The 11,512-nt window shown below is 38.9% G+C and overlaps 2 pseudogenes; one reads left to right on the forward strand and one right to left on the reverse strand.

Moving 5' to 3' along the window:
- The window catches only part of LOC122330211, a 43,626-nt pseudogene that overhangs the window by 17,833 nt on the left and 14,281 nt on the right, over positions 1-11,512 (forward strand).
- The window catches only part of LOC122329920, a 5,934-nt pseudogene continuing 179 nt past the window's right edge, over positions 5,758-11,512 (reverse strand).

Below are 11,512 nucleotides of genomic sequence, written 5' to 3' on the forward strand. Positions count from 1 at the left end.
TCCTGTTTCAGCCTCTGTTTGTAAACAGGTGCGAGGAAAATGGCGGCATGGTCCGATTTACCAAACGGTGGGCATGATTTTGCCTTGTAGCTGTCTCTGAAGGGTGTGTAACAGTGATCCAGTGTCCTTTCGCCCTGGTGGGGCAGGTGATGTGCTGGTGAAAGTTCGGCAGTGCGCGCTTGAGGTTTGCACTGTTAAAATCCCCCAGCACAATGAGTGCGGCGTCCGGTGTTGTGACTGGTGTGTTGTGAGGTGGTCGTGTAAATCCCATATTGCAGCGTCCGTGTCCGCTTGAGGTGGAATATAAACGGCGCTGACTATGACCGAGCTGAATTCCCGTGGAAGATAGAAAGGGCGACATTTGATGGTCAGAAGTTCCAGGTTTGGTGTGCAGGAGCGTGAGAGAAGAACAACGCTCGCGCTGTCGCACCAGCGGTTGTTCACCATCAGACACACTCCACCTCCCGTGTCTTCCCGACTCCATTGTTCTGTCCATGCGGTAAACGGAGAAAACTCGGCCGGTTGTATGGCGTGGTCCGTACCGCTGGGTTCAGCCATGTCTCGTGAAGCAGAGGAGGTTGCAGTCCCGAATGTCTCTCTGGAACTTGATCCTTGCCCTGAGGTCATCGAGCTTGTTTTCCAGAGACTGGACGCTGGCTAACAGGACACTAGGTAGGGAGCGCGGTGTGAGCGTGCCTCAACCTGTTCCTGACGCCGCTCGCTTTCCTCGTGGACGCCGGTGCGGGTCGCGTCCTTTTGTCTTCGCCAGGATCTCGCCGCCAGCATGGGTCCGGTTTAAAAACGGCGAAAGTTGGGTGCATTGTACACCAATAGATATAAGAGTGGCTCGGTCGTATGTAATAATAGCCATCTTATATAAAGAAAACCGCGCAGACTGTCCAAAATACTAAAAATTAAAAGAAAAACAAAAAGTTTTGCAGGAGCGGTCGTGACGGCAGCCGAACTCAACGCGCCATCTTGAAATCAAAATAACTTTTTATATATATAATATATAATATACATAAATATAATACATATATGTACATATTTTCTAAAAATGTACTGTATGTGTGTGAATTTATATATACATACTAAATACAGTACATGTATATATATTGTTATATATTTTATATATTTTTATATATTTATATATCTCTATATCTACATATTTACAAACATTTATTTTGGATGTGATTAATCACAATTAATTGACAGCACAAATATATGTATGCATTGTTTGTTTTGTTTTGTTTCAGTCAGTCAGTTAAAAGAATCGTGTTTATAATTACTTTAATTTTGTTTAATGATTTCATTATTTTCCTCCCATTTACAAGTGAAAGTGTTGCAGTTTTTACCATTTACCATTACCTTTACCATTTGCTCCAAGCAATCAGTAATGCCAGCTTTATTTCTTCCATCTTTGTGGCACCAAAAAAGTTATTTTCAAGTCTAATTCCATATTTAGATGTATAGTCCTTTGTCATCACTGATTGTGCAAACATGTTTTGTGTCTTACTCATAGTTCCTTATAGTAGTTTTTTAGTCTTCATTGTTTGCTGAATGAACCTTCTGTACATTTTAGACATTATCTCATCGTTATGAGCAAAAAACAGAAACAGACAGCTGTGCTGGTTACCCCTGGCCTTTTCTCTTTCAGCCATTGTCATATCCTTTTCTTTTGCTTCAGCTACATCCATGAAGCCACAAAAATGCAACCCCAATCCCCCCAACACACACGCACAGTATTTCCTGTTTTTCTTTTTTTTATGCTTTTCTCTCATGGGATAGCCAATTTCCTTTGTTGGCTCCCAGGCCTATGGTGAGGTTTGTTTATATGTGATGGTCTTAAACTTTAACTTTTCACAGCTCCTTTACCCATTTGTGTCTTTTGTGCAATGACTACCAGAGCACCGTTACGGTCAGTGGAAAGAACAGGCAAGGAACTGTTTGGCTTAAAGTGTTTGGTAACACTTTAGAATGGGTAACACGTATTCACTATTATCTACAACTTTTTCCACAATAAATTTGTAATTTGTTGCTTATTAATCCACATGGTCTTATGGCTTAAACATACCTGAAATACGACATGAAATACTTACCAGTAAGTACATATCACACTTAGAAGCAGTAAAACTCTGACACGTTTTATTGCTTTTAACACAAATTTGAAGTGTTTAGTTTAAAAAATAGTAATTTTCACAAGTACTTGAAGAACATCATGTGATTTCAAAACAACATTAATATTCTGGGAGAATGGTCACTTCTTTGACCTTGCTAAAACTGTAGTGCCCACATGTGAGCAGTTTTACAAAATAACGTCCATTTTCAAGGCAAGACACTTTTATTTCTATTGTGCTTTTAACAAAACAGATTGTGTCAAAGCAGCTTTTGCTACAGTAAAAAAGTGAAAGTGATGTGAGCAAGTGAAGGCCAAGTCTCTCTCTCAAGCCACTCTCTCTGGAAAGTGAGAGAGAGAGTGTGGCCAGCAGGTCACCGGGAGGGTCCCAATGAGCAATGATTCCTGGTTGCACAGGTGATCCAATGAGAAGGAGCCAGTTTTGGGCACGATTTGCATTTATATGACCACCTGCACGACCATGCTTCAGGAGTTGAGAATAGTTTTAGACAAGAATAAGATAACGGTGGAATAAGACACATTTTAGTATTATACACTGTCATTTAAGAACTAACAAGAGGAGCATTTACATATGAAACATGGCGGGGTTTTGAGTACACCCACCCATAGTTTCAACAAGAATTCAAATATAAGCAGGATATAGCTGCTATGTTTGCCCCTGATGTTACAGGTGAGGTAGGATAGGATAAAACAACAACTTAATACAGAGTTATACATTTTATACAATTTAGGTCCTTCTGTTGTCTCTAAAGGACAGAAACTATGAATTCCTTTGTTAGGACCTGAGTTTCTGGCTTCCTGGGGCAGTGTGGCATTTCTCATTACCCAAAGGGCTCTTTGAATTCACGGGGGAGTGAAATTTCCTCCACTATTTGGTTTGGGGAAGGTTTAATTTACACCTTTTCTCCTGTAAGGGATGTGGATTCGACAGGGTACAGGCAGACCAAATAGCACCGTCTTGGCTTTTCCCAATTCGGCTGGTCCATTTAGTGCCCATTTAGATGTTTGTTGCGTTTGCCTATCTGTGCTTTATGGTTTTGGAGGGTTGATCTTTGCCCGAACAATACGCTACTCGTAAAAATATAAAAATGTAAAAAACATATAAAAATATGTGGTCTCTATGCTCCATCTGCCATCAGTAGTTCAACCATATAATGAAGCTATGATAATACTTTTTGTATGAAAACAAAATCAAAAATAACAACTTTATTAAAAAATGTACATCTTCGCATGTAAGACAGGGGTATCCATAACGTAAAGTGGACAACGCTGTACAGAGTTGCATATAGTATAGCCGAGTCGAATGATACAAAGAAGCCAGCGAGATGGCCTGGGAAGCTTGAACTGAGCATCCAGACGCCGAACTAGTGGCTCCAGCGGAACTACTGACGTACCTGTGGCTGGTGTGATCACCATCTCCCAAAGAGCAGTTCCCTCTATCCCGGGTCACCCCTCTCAAGAACGCGCTTGCATATGTGCTTGCTATCAGGTTTGGCGTGGACCTAGAGGGGTGGGGTGGCTGCCCTGCATTCAGCTCTATGGTGTGTTTGACGGCCTCAGTCTGCTTCTGGGTAATAGAGAACCGCTGTACAAAGTTCTCCACTGAGTCGCCGAAGAGGCCTGTCTGGGACACGGGAGCATGCAAGATAAGTGTCTTGTCTGTCTCAAACATGTCAACCAGACACAGCCAGAGATGGTGCTCCTGGACATCGCACTCCGACGTGATGCAGAGTTCACAGAGAACTTCTGGGGTCATGACCACCTTGGTGCAGGACCACCCACAACAATGCCATAGAATGTGCAGCGAAGCAGCTAATCCACAAGCGGTAACGATATTTGGATACAATTACATCGCAACCACACTCCACCAGAGGGACCTCTGAATACCCAAATGCTGCGGCGCCATATGGTGAAGGAGGAGAGCCACCAGAACAGTTTCTGGCAGTGAAAGAAGGTACCGTCCATGTCCCAGTGAGCTCTTCATGCACATCCAGGCTTGGCAGCCCGGACCAGCATAGCCACCATTTCTAGATCTGTATCCAGTACAATCGATCGCCTGGTAGACGGGGAGCCAACTGGATCTTCATCTCCAGAAATGTCTGAAACATCTTACGATACAGCAATTGTCATTTGATTGGCATCTAATCATTAGGGGAGCCCCAGAGGATACAGCTGGTACCCCACGTGAGATTCCAGACTGTCCCTTTCGCAGCTCCACTGGTTACCATCTGTGCCACAACCCGAAATGGACCTCACCTGTCTGCAGCCAGAACGAGAACAAAGTCGAGGTAAAGACACAAAGCTCCACCTACTTTCAAAGTGACAGAGTCTGGCCCGCAACTCCAAGATGACGACCTCCCTGCAAGGAGATGACTCATCCACAACTGCCACAACAGCATGCTTAGTGCACAGGCAAGCAAGGACCATCACCTAACTCCAGGTAAGAACAGCTTCCAGAAACACATAAGTGTACACCGTCTGAAGCAAGACGTACGTTATCTTGCCAGATGCATGTCGTCTTTAGAAAGACGTACCTGTGAATGGTTTTTTAGGGAAAAAAAGCTATTCTAGTGCTGAGGAAACAGGAGATGGCAACACAACAGGGGTAGTGCAACCTGATATGGCAATCCATTCAACGCTGGAACAACCTCCGCTGAAACTCTGTACAGCCAGTCACTTTTGAATAGAAGAGGGAGCAGAATGTGTCATGCTCGGCTCCGAAGCAAAACGCTGCATACGCGCGCTGCTCATTTATACACATGCTGTGATCAGCTGCGGTTGGATGTGATCAGTACGTGCCAATGTTCATTGGCTCGTTTTAATACTAGGAAGTAGAATATGCTCTCAAAACCAGATCCCAATTCATTGGTCATATCCGACGTGACTCAGTGTGATTAACTGAAAGGGAACTGGCCTAATATGATCATACTGTCTGGTTCCAGTAAGAACTCTATCTGCTGCATTTTGGACCAGTTAGAGTTTGTTTATTATTCGCACAGAGCAACTACACAATAAAGCATTATGATAATCTAACCCTGTGGTCATATATGCACATTTAATGTTTCTGCATTCTGCATAGTTTGTAATTTTAATATTTATTCTTTTGACAATCGGTAGAAATGTGGCTTTCGAAAGGAAGATCTCTAGCAAATTGCACACCTAGGTTCCTATAATAAACTGATAATAAAGAACTGACAGAGCAGCCATTGAGAGTTAGTGTTCTAGGTCATTACATGCAGAAGTTTTATGCCCTATAATTAACACCAAGAATTCATCTCTCTGTGCTTTTATTTTCATTTATTATATTTATGTAATATTTATTTTATTACATTTAAAGAAGAAAATATGGTTGACCACTTTTATTGTTCATGGACGTCTTTTTCCAATCTGCTTTCCACATATCATTCGTGCTGTCATAATATCCTTCCCATTGATTCCCATTAGTTTTAAACCAACTTCTCTTCAAAACCACACACTTACAACCAAAATCAGATGCTGTGTGGCTTATATCCTGTGAGTAAAGCATAATCGTCTGTGCATGGGACTTGTGTTTGTATATTTTGTTTTCCTGCAGACTTTTGTGTGCACACACATAACCAGCAAATAACACCAAAAAGGCCAACTGTATAAAGTATACTTTAATGAAAATACATTGCTGATATATAATATACAAAAATCTGGTATGCAGGGTACACAAAACTTTTGAGATCACCATACACTTTCTATAAGTGGTTAGTATAAAAACCTGATAAATATGCAGGTTAATGCTCTAATTTTGGGGATTCTGTGGAATATTATTAGCTAAAACTAAGTAATGGCATTATTGTTTGTTAGCAGAAAGTATTAGCAACCAAAACACTTAATAAACAAACACACAAATGTTTTCCATGGAATTCTGCGTGCTCAGATTTCATGCATGTCTAAATAGCATACTTTGTTCTTTAAACATATAACAAAATATTGGAGATTGCTGTGAATTATATGATTATTATTTGGAGAGTGCACCCCTTCTCCGCATGCACACACACGCACAGGTTACACAGCCATAAACAGTGAGAGAAGGGAGAGAAACCATTCACATTTTTATTTGTATGATAAACTGTTTAATTCATTAGAAGATAGGCTATCTTAACTCAAGCCATATAATGATTGTAACATTCTAAAATGTAATATAATAAACATAACTGATTTACGGCACTTATTAACAAAAATGGAATCCATAAAGGGAATAAATACAGGATTGGAGGAAGAAATATAATACTTTCAATACTTTCTCTTGCAAACATGGGGAGTTTCAAAGACCAACCTATTTGATATTCTATAATTAAATCAGCAAAACAAATATAAAAAATTGTGATCCATCCCTATTTGAAAGGAGATAAAAGATACCTGTGGCTCTACAAATAGTGCACAAACTGAGCAAAAAATTATCTTTTTAGTGAGTTTGGTGTGTGTTTAGTGCCTGTGTACATGTAAGTTAGAAAGAAAAATTTGTGTTTAGCTTTATAGGCATATGTAAGTGATCACATCAACACTGAATTATACTTCGAACTGGATGAACTTTGTAAATGAATGGGTCCTGCTTTATAGTGTGTGCCTAATACCTTTGTACTTACATAGTAACTAGATGTGTACGTAGTATGTAACCACTGTGCAAGTACACATTGGTACTTAGTACCTACGGCTGTAATATTTCTCTAACTACACAACATAACAACCCTCAGATTGGTATGTGTAAGTACAAATGTGTAACAGGCCATTGGTAACAACAATTTTTTACTTCACTAAGTACTCCTGTAACAGGAATTTGTAAAAACATTTTGTAACAACAGTATGTATAAGAGTAATTAGAACACTTTCATCCAGGGGCTGGAAGTGGGTAGGTTTAATCCATAAGAATTGTCTATAAAATGTAACACTTTCTTTACCAAAAAGTGCTGTTATTCCTGTTACACATTTGTACTTTCATTACAAATGAGTGTTCAAAGGTTTTTTTTACTAATGTCCTTTTACTCGTGTTAAATGTGTGTAGTTACACAAATATTAGAGCTGCAGATACTAGTGTAGTGTACCAATGTGTATTTAGGCTATGGTATATATACATCGAGTTACTATGTACACAGGTATTTTAAAATAATGTAGTTGGCAGTCCTCATTGTTTAAGTTATTGTCATGTCATATGGTGAACGTACTCGTGTCTTCATTGTCCGACGAAGAGTGAGTGTGAGATTGTGCGCTTGACTTAAGGGACATCTCGACAGTGGGCTGTTCATTGCCATGACGGTACCCTCTTCTTGTCTGCCCGCAATGCTTGGCAAGCTTCAGAACGTGCATTTTGAAAGATGAGCCAATAAAAACGTAGAGAACAGGATTCAGGCAGCAATGCGTAAGGGCCAGACTTTCAGTGATTTGATTGGCCCGGTCAAGGTTTTTGCTCACCTCACATTCCGTCACCAAAATGTAGATCACATCCAGGGCTCTAACTAATTTTACTACATTATAGGGAGCTGGGTCAACAGAAACACACCTACTACTGCTATCAAAACCCGAAATGCCCGCCATCTCCTTCCACCACGCACTTCCCGCTGTTGCGCTTGACCCAACACAATTCCAACCCTGCAATAGCAGAATGTCATCACCAGGAAAGGAAGAAGAAAGCTCAGAGACACTTCCAGAATTTCCAGAGTTGCTTTAGCTGCCCGCGCCATATTGTGTGGGTAAACTGCCCGGCAGGCATTACGCCCACTAGACTGCTGCTTCTTCACCGTGTAGAATACCATATCTGGCAATCCGAGGACAATGGCAAGTCCCCAAACCAGGAGGCACATGATTATCCTCTGCCTGCGGGCGTTGCTCCTGGCTAGAGTATTGGTAGTGGTGGAGCCTCTAGCTAGCGCCACGATAGCGGTCTATGCTAATGCAGGCCAACAGCAACATGCTACAGCTGAAATTGGTGGTGTAGAGAGCAGAGGTTATCTTGCAGGCGACTGTGCCAATTGCCCAGCCATTTACTGCATCCGCAGCCCAGAAGGGCAGGGTGAGGAGCAGAAGAAGGTCTGCGAAGGCCAGGTTGAGGATGAAAACATCCGTCAGTGTCCGTAAGCGTTTATGGGAAAGGTAAACCAAAATGACCAGAGAGTTTCCGGCCAGGCCAAGGATCAGTGCTAGAGTATAGACTATTGGCAAAAACACCCCAGCAAAAGATCTGACCTCTTGTTTGTCACAGACTGTGTGGAAGTCTGGAAAATCCTTGTCATCATAGTCACTGTGGTTGGAACTGTTGTCATGGTCATGATAATGATAGTCATGATCGTAATCCAAAAGAACACTCATCATGATCTAAAGAGAGAAAGAAACTCAAATATTGCTGGTAAATTTTACAAATCATTACAAACAAACGTGTACACATTACACGTGATATTTTGTAGTAAAATAAAAACCTGATTATTAGCAGGCTGTGCTTTGCAATTGTACATGTGATGTCAAGCCATGTTAGAAGATTACACACACCAAATGTGCTTTTCATTTTTGTTGTGTGTTACAGCTGAAAGAAAAATAGTTTTTCTTCTGTGTGAGTCAAAATCTATTTATTTCAACAAGAAACAAGTTTTTAAACATCCTTCTCATAGTTATGAAAATTCTGATGTAAAAGTAAGAGATTTCTTTCTTTATATAGATGTTTTAGGCTAAAATGATTTTTACATTTGTACATTTTGCAGATGTTATCCAAAGCAACACAAAAAGTACGTTTTTCAAAATATTGATAAATTTATCAGTTGTAGAAAAAAAATATAATTAAATAAAAGCACAATATGGTACAATATGTTTTATCTTCATTCAGTTCTGGCTATATTTATTGTTGAAAAAATGTCATGTCATTTATTTTTTTCTGCATTACAAACTGGTTTTCATGGGAATGGGCATTTATTTAGCAAATATTTAGAAATTATGGGAATTGTAGGTTATAAGATTCGGCACCTTAAAATTCACGTCTGTCTATAATAATGTTATGTTTTTGTTAGACTTCATAGCCACACAACTGCAAGATTATTGATTATAATATATGTGCAAGCTTTATCTTTGATTGCTGGTTTGTGCTTTTCTGCTGTGTTGTTCTGACTAACTTTATCCTGAATGTTACTTAGTAGTTTCTTCCATAACGTCTTTCTCAATTAGTATTCCAGAGGGTCTTGGATGAGATCATACACAACTTAAGACAGACACATTACTTTTGACTAAAAACTCTGTGCACACATGTGCAGCTTGGCTGAGTGAATTTTTCAAGCAGCGGTCTTTCACCATAAACAGTAGCTTATGAAATCAAGTAAGTAAAAGTATATGGGTAGCTTCGTGGCACTTTAACTTTAGACCTATTGTAAACTTAGCAGCTTTGCAATAATATGTCTGGATTGAGGGGGAGTTTATTTAACCCTGAACTCTTTTAGCTGAAGTTCTAGAAATGCTCACTGCTGGACTGTCTCATTGTTTGCACTTTTAAACTGCAGATCTTTGACTTTTGCCAGCTGCTCATCTGGAGTTTCACATACCACTGAGTTTACCTGCCTGTATCTGTTAAACACATGCTTGTATAATAGTGGCACAGAGTGAGCTGATTTCGTCTTTTGGGGTTATCAGCAAACCAGCTGTTAAAAAAATCTATACCTAATACAGATTGCTTGTTTTTTGTATGTTGTCTGCTCATATATTCTATGGCAATTCATTTGTCTGTGCTGCGTAAAAGAGAGCCAGAAAGTTGGATTAACATTTTCCAAATGTTTAAAACATTGGTCAAAAACTATTCAAAAATGTCCTAGTGATTAATTTTAAATGGAACGTCTCTTCCAGAAAGTCCGCTGTTAGGGATGGAATTTCTTCCTCTTGTGGAAACGGTTTGACTTTTTGTTTTTTTAATTTATGACGAATAACAACATATTCATCCATAGTTTTTTTTTTTGGCTGTAAACTATTTCCAAGCTATGATATTCTTTTGTTTTGCTGGCATTTTAAATTTTACTGCACATTTTAAACTTCATAATATACCAATAGACTAAAACACTACCACACAATTTTATGACGAAATGCATATACTTTATCGCAGTTGCTTAATAAATATTCATGAAAACATCTCCAGACAATATGAATTTAAATTAATTATTCACCTTTAAAATAAAACCTCTTTACTTACCCTCAAATTTTCCCAAACCTATATGAATTTATTTCATCTGCTGTAAAGAAAGTTGGTATCCAAGCCATTGATGGTCTTCATTGATTATCTTTGTTTGGAGGGGAAAAAAAGTCCAAAGGAAGTCAAAGAGACCAGCAAATGTATTCAGATTAAGAAAGAAACAGGTTTGGAAGAAATTGAGGGCGAGTAATTTATGACAGAATTTGAATTTTGGGTGACAATGTTAAAGTGTATTATTCTATTGTATGTATGTTTGTTAGTTTAACTGTTAACGCAGAAAGTATGTCTGAGGCTCTATGCTTAATAAGCATGTAAAAAGGTGATCTATTGTTCTTATTCTTGAATCCATGCCGTGTTGTATTACTTTGGTCTATTATGAAGCTCAGGGTATGTTACACCCTTTTATCCTGTCACTTTTACAGCGCGCAGGTAAACTGTCATTCTATTCTGCTTTCTCATACAAAAATACAGAAATTGTCCTTTATATATATATATATATATATATATATATATATATATATATATATATATATATATATATTTTTTTTTTTTTTTTTTTTTTTTCTGCAAACACGTTTTTCATAGTCATTTTTATGTGTTCCAGTAATGTTTATTTTGAACTTTACCTTCCAGGTCATAAGACCCAATTTGAAGATTAGTAAGCAGGACTTTGCTTTGACTAAATAGATGGCAGTGAAGCAAATCTAATCTAATCTAATCCAAAAAAAAAAATATATATATATATATATATATATATATATATATATATATATATATATATAAAATACTAAACTAAAAAGCCTAATAAATGTTCATTGCCATAATTCAGCATTTAACTTTCAGTGATGATTCTAAGTTATGCCTGTCTTCTGTGACATTGTGACACAAAATGATAAAAAAAAAACCTTGACTTTGAGTTACCCACAGTTTTGATGTGAATGTGAAATGAAAAGGCAGTCGTGTTTCTTACCTCTGTAGGGTCTGTGTCACGCACTGTCCTGGAAAGAACTGCCTTCAACCTAGAGAAGTGAAACGCTCTGGTGATAATTGCAGCTGGGGCAAGAGGACAGCCATGGGTGGGTGTGTGTTTGCGTGTGCGTCAGAGGAAAAAAATTTGTAGAAGGAAGAGAGAGAGAGAGAGAGAGAGAGAGAGAGAGACGAAAAGAGTTAGAGAAAATAAAGAAACCTCC

The sequence above is a fragment of the Puntigrus tetrazona genome, chromosome 24, assembly GCF_018831695.1.
Source record: "Puntigrus tetrazona isolate hp1 chromosome 24, ASM1883169v1, whole genome shotgun sequence".
Taxonomy (NCBI): domain Eukaryota; kingdom Metazoa; phylum Chordata; class Actinopteri; order Cypriniformes; family Cyprinidae; genus Puntigrus; species Puntigrus tetrazona.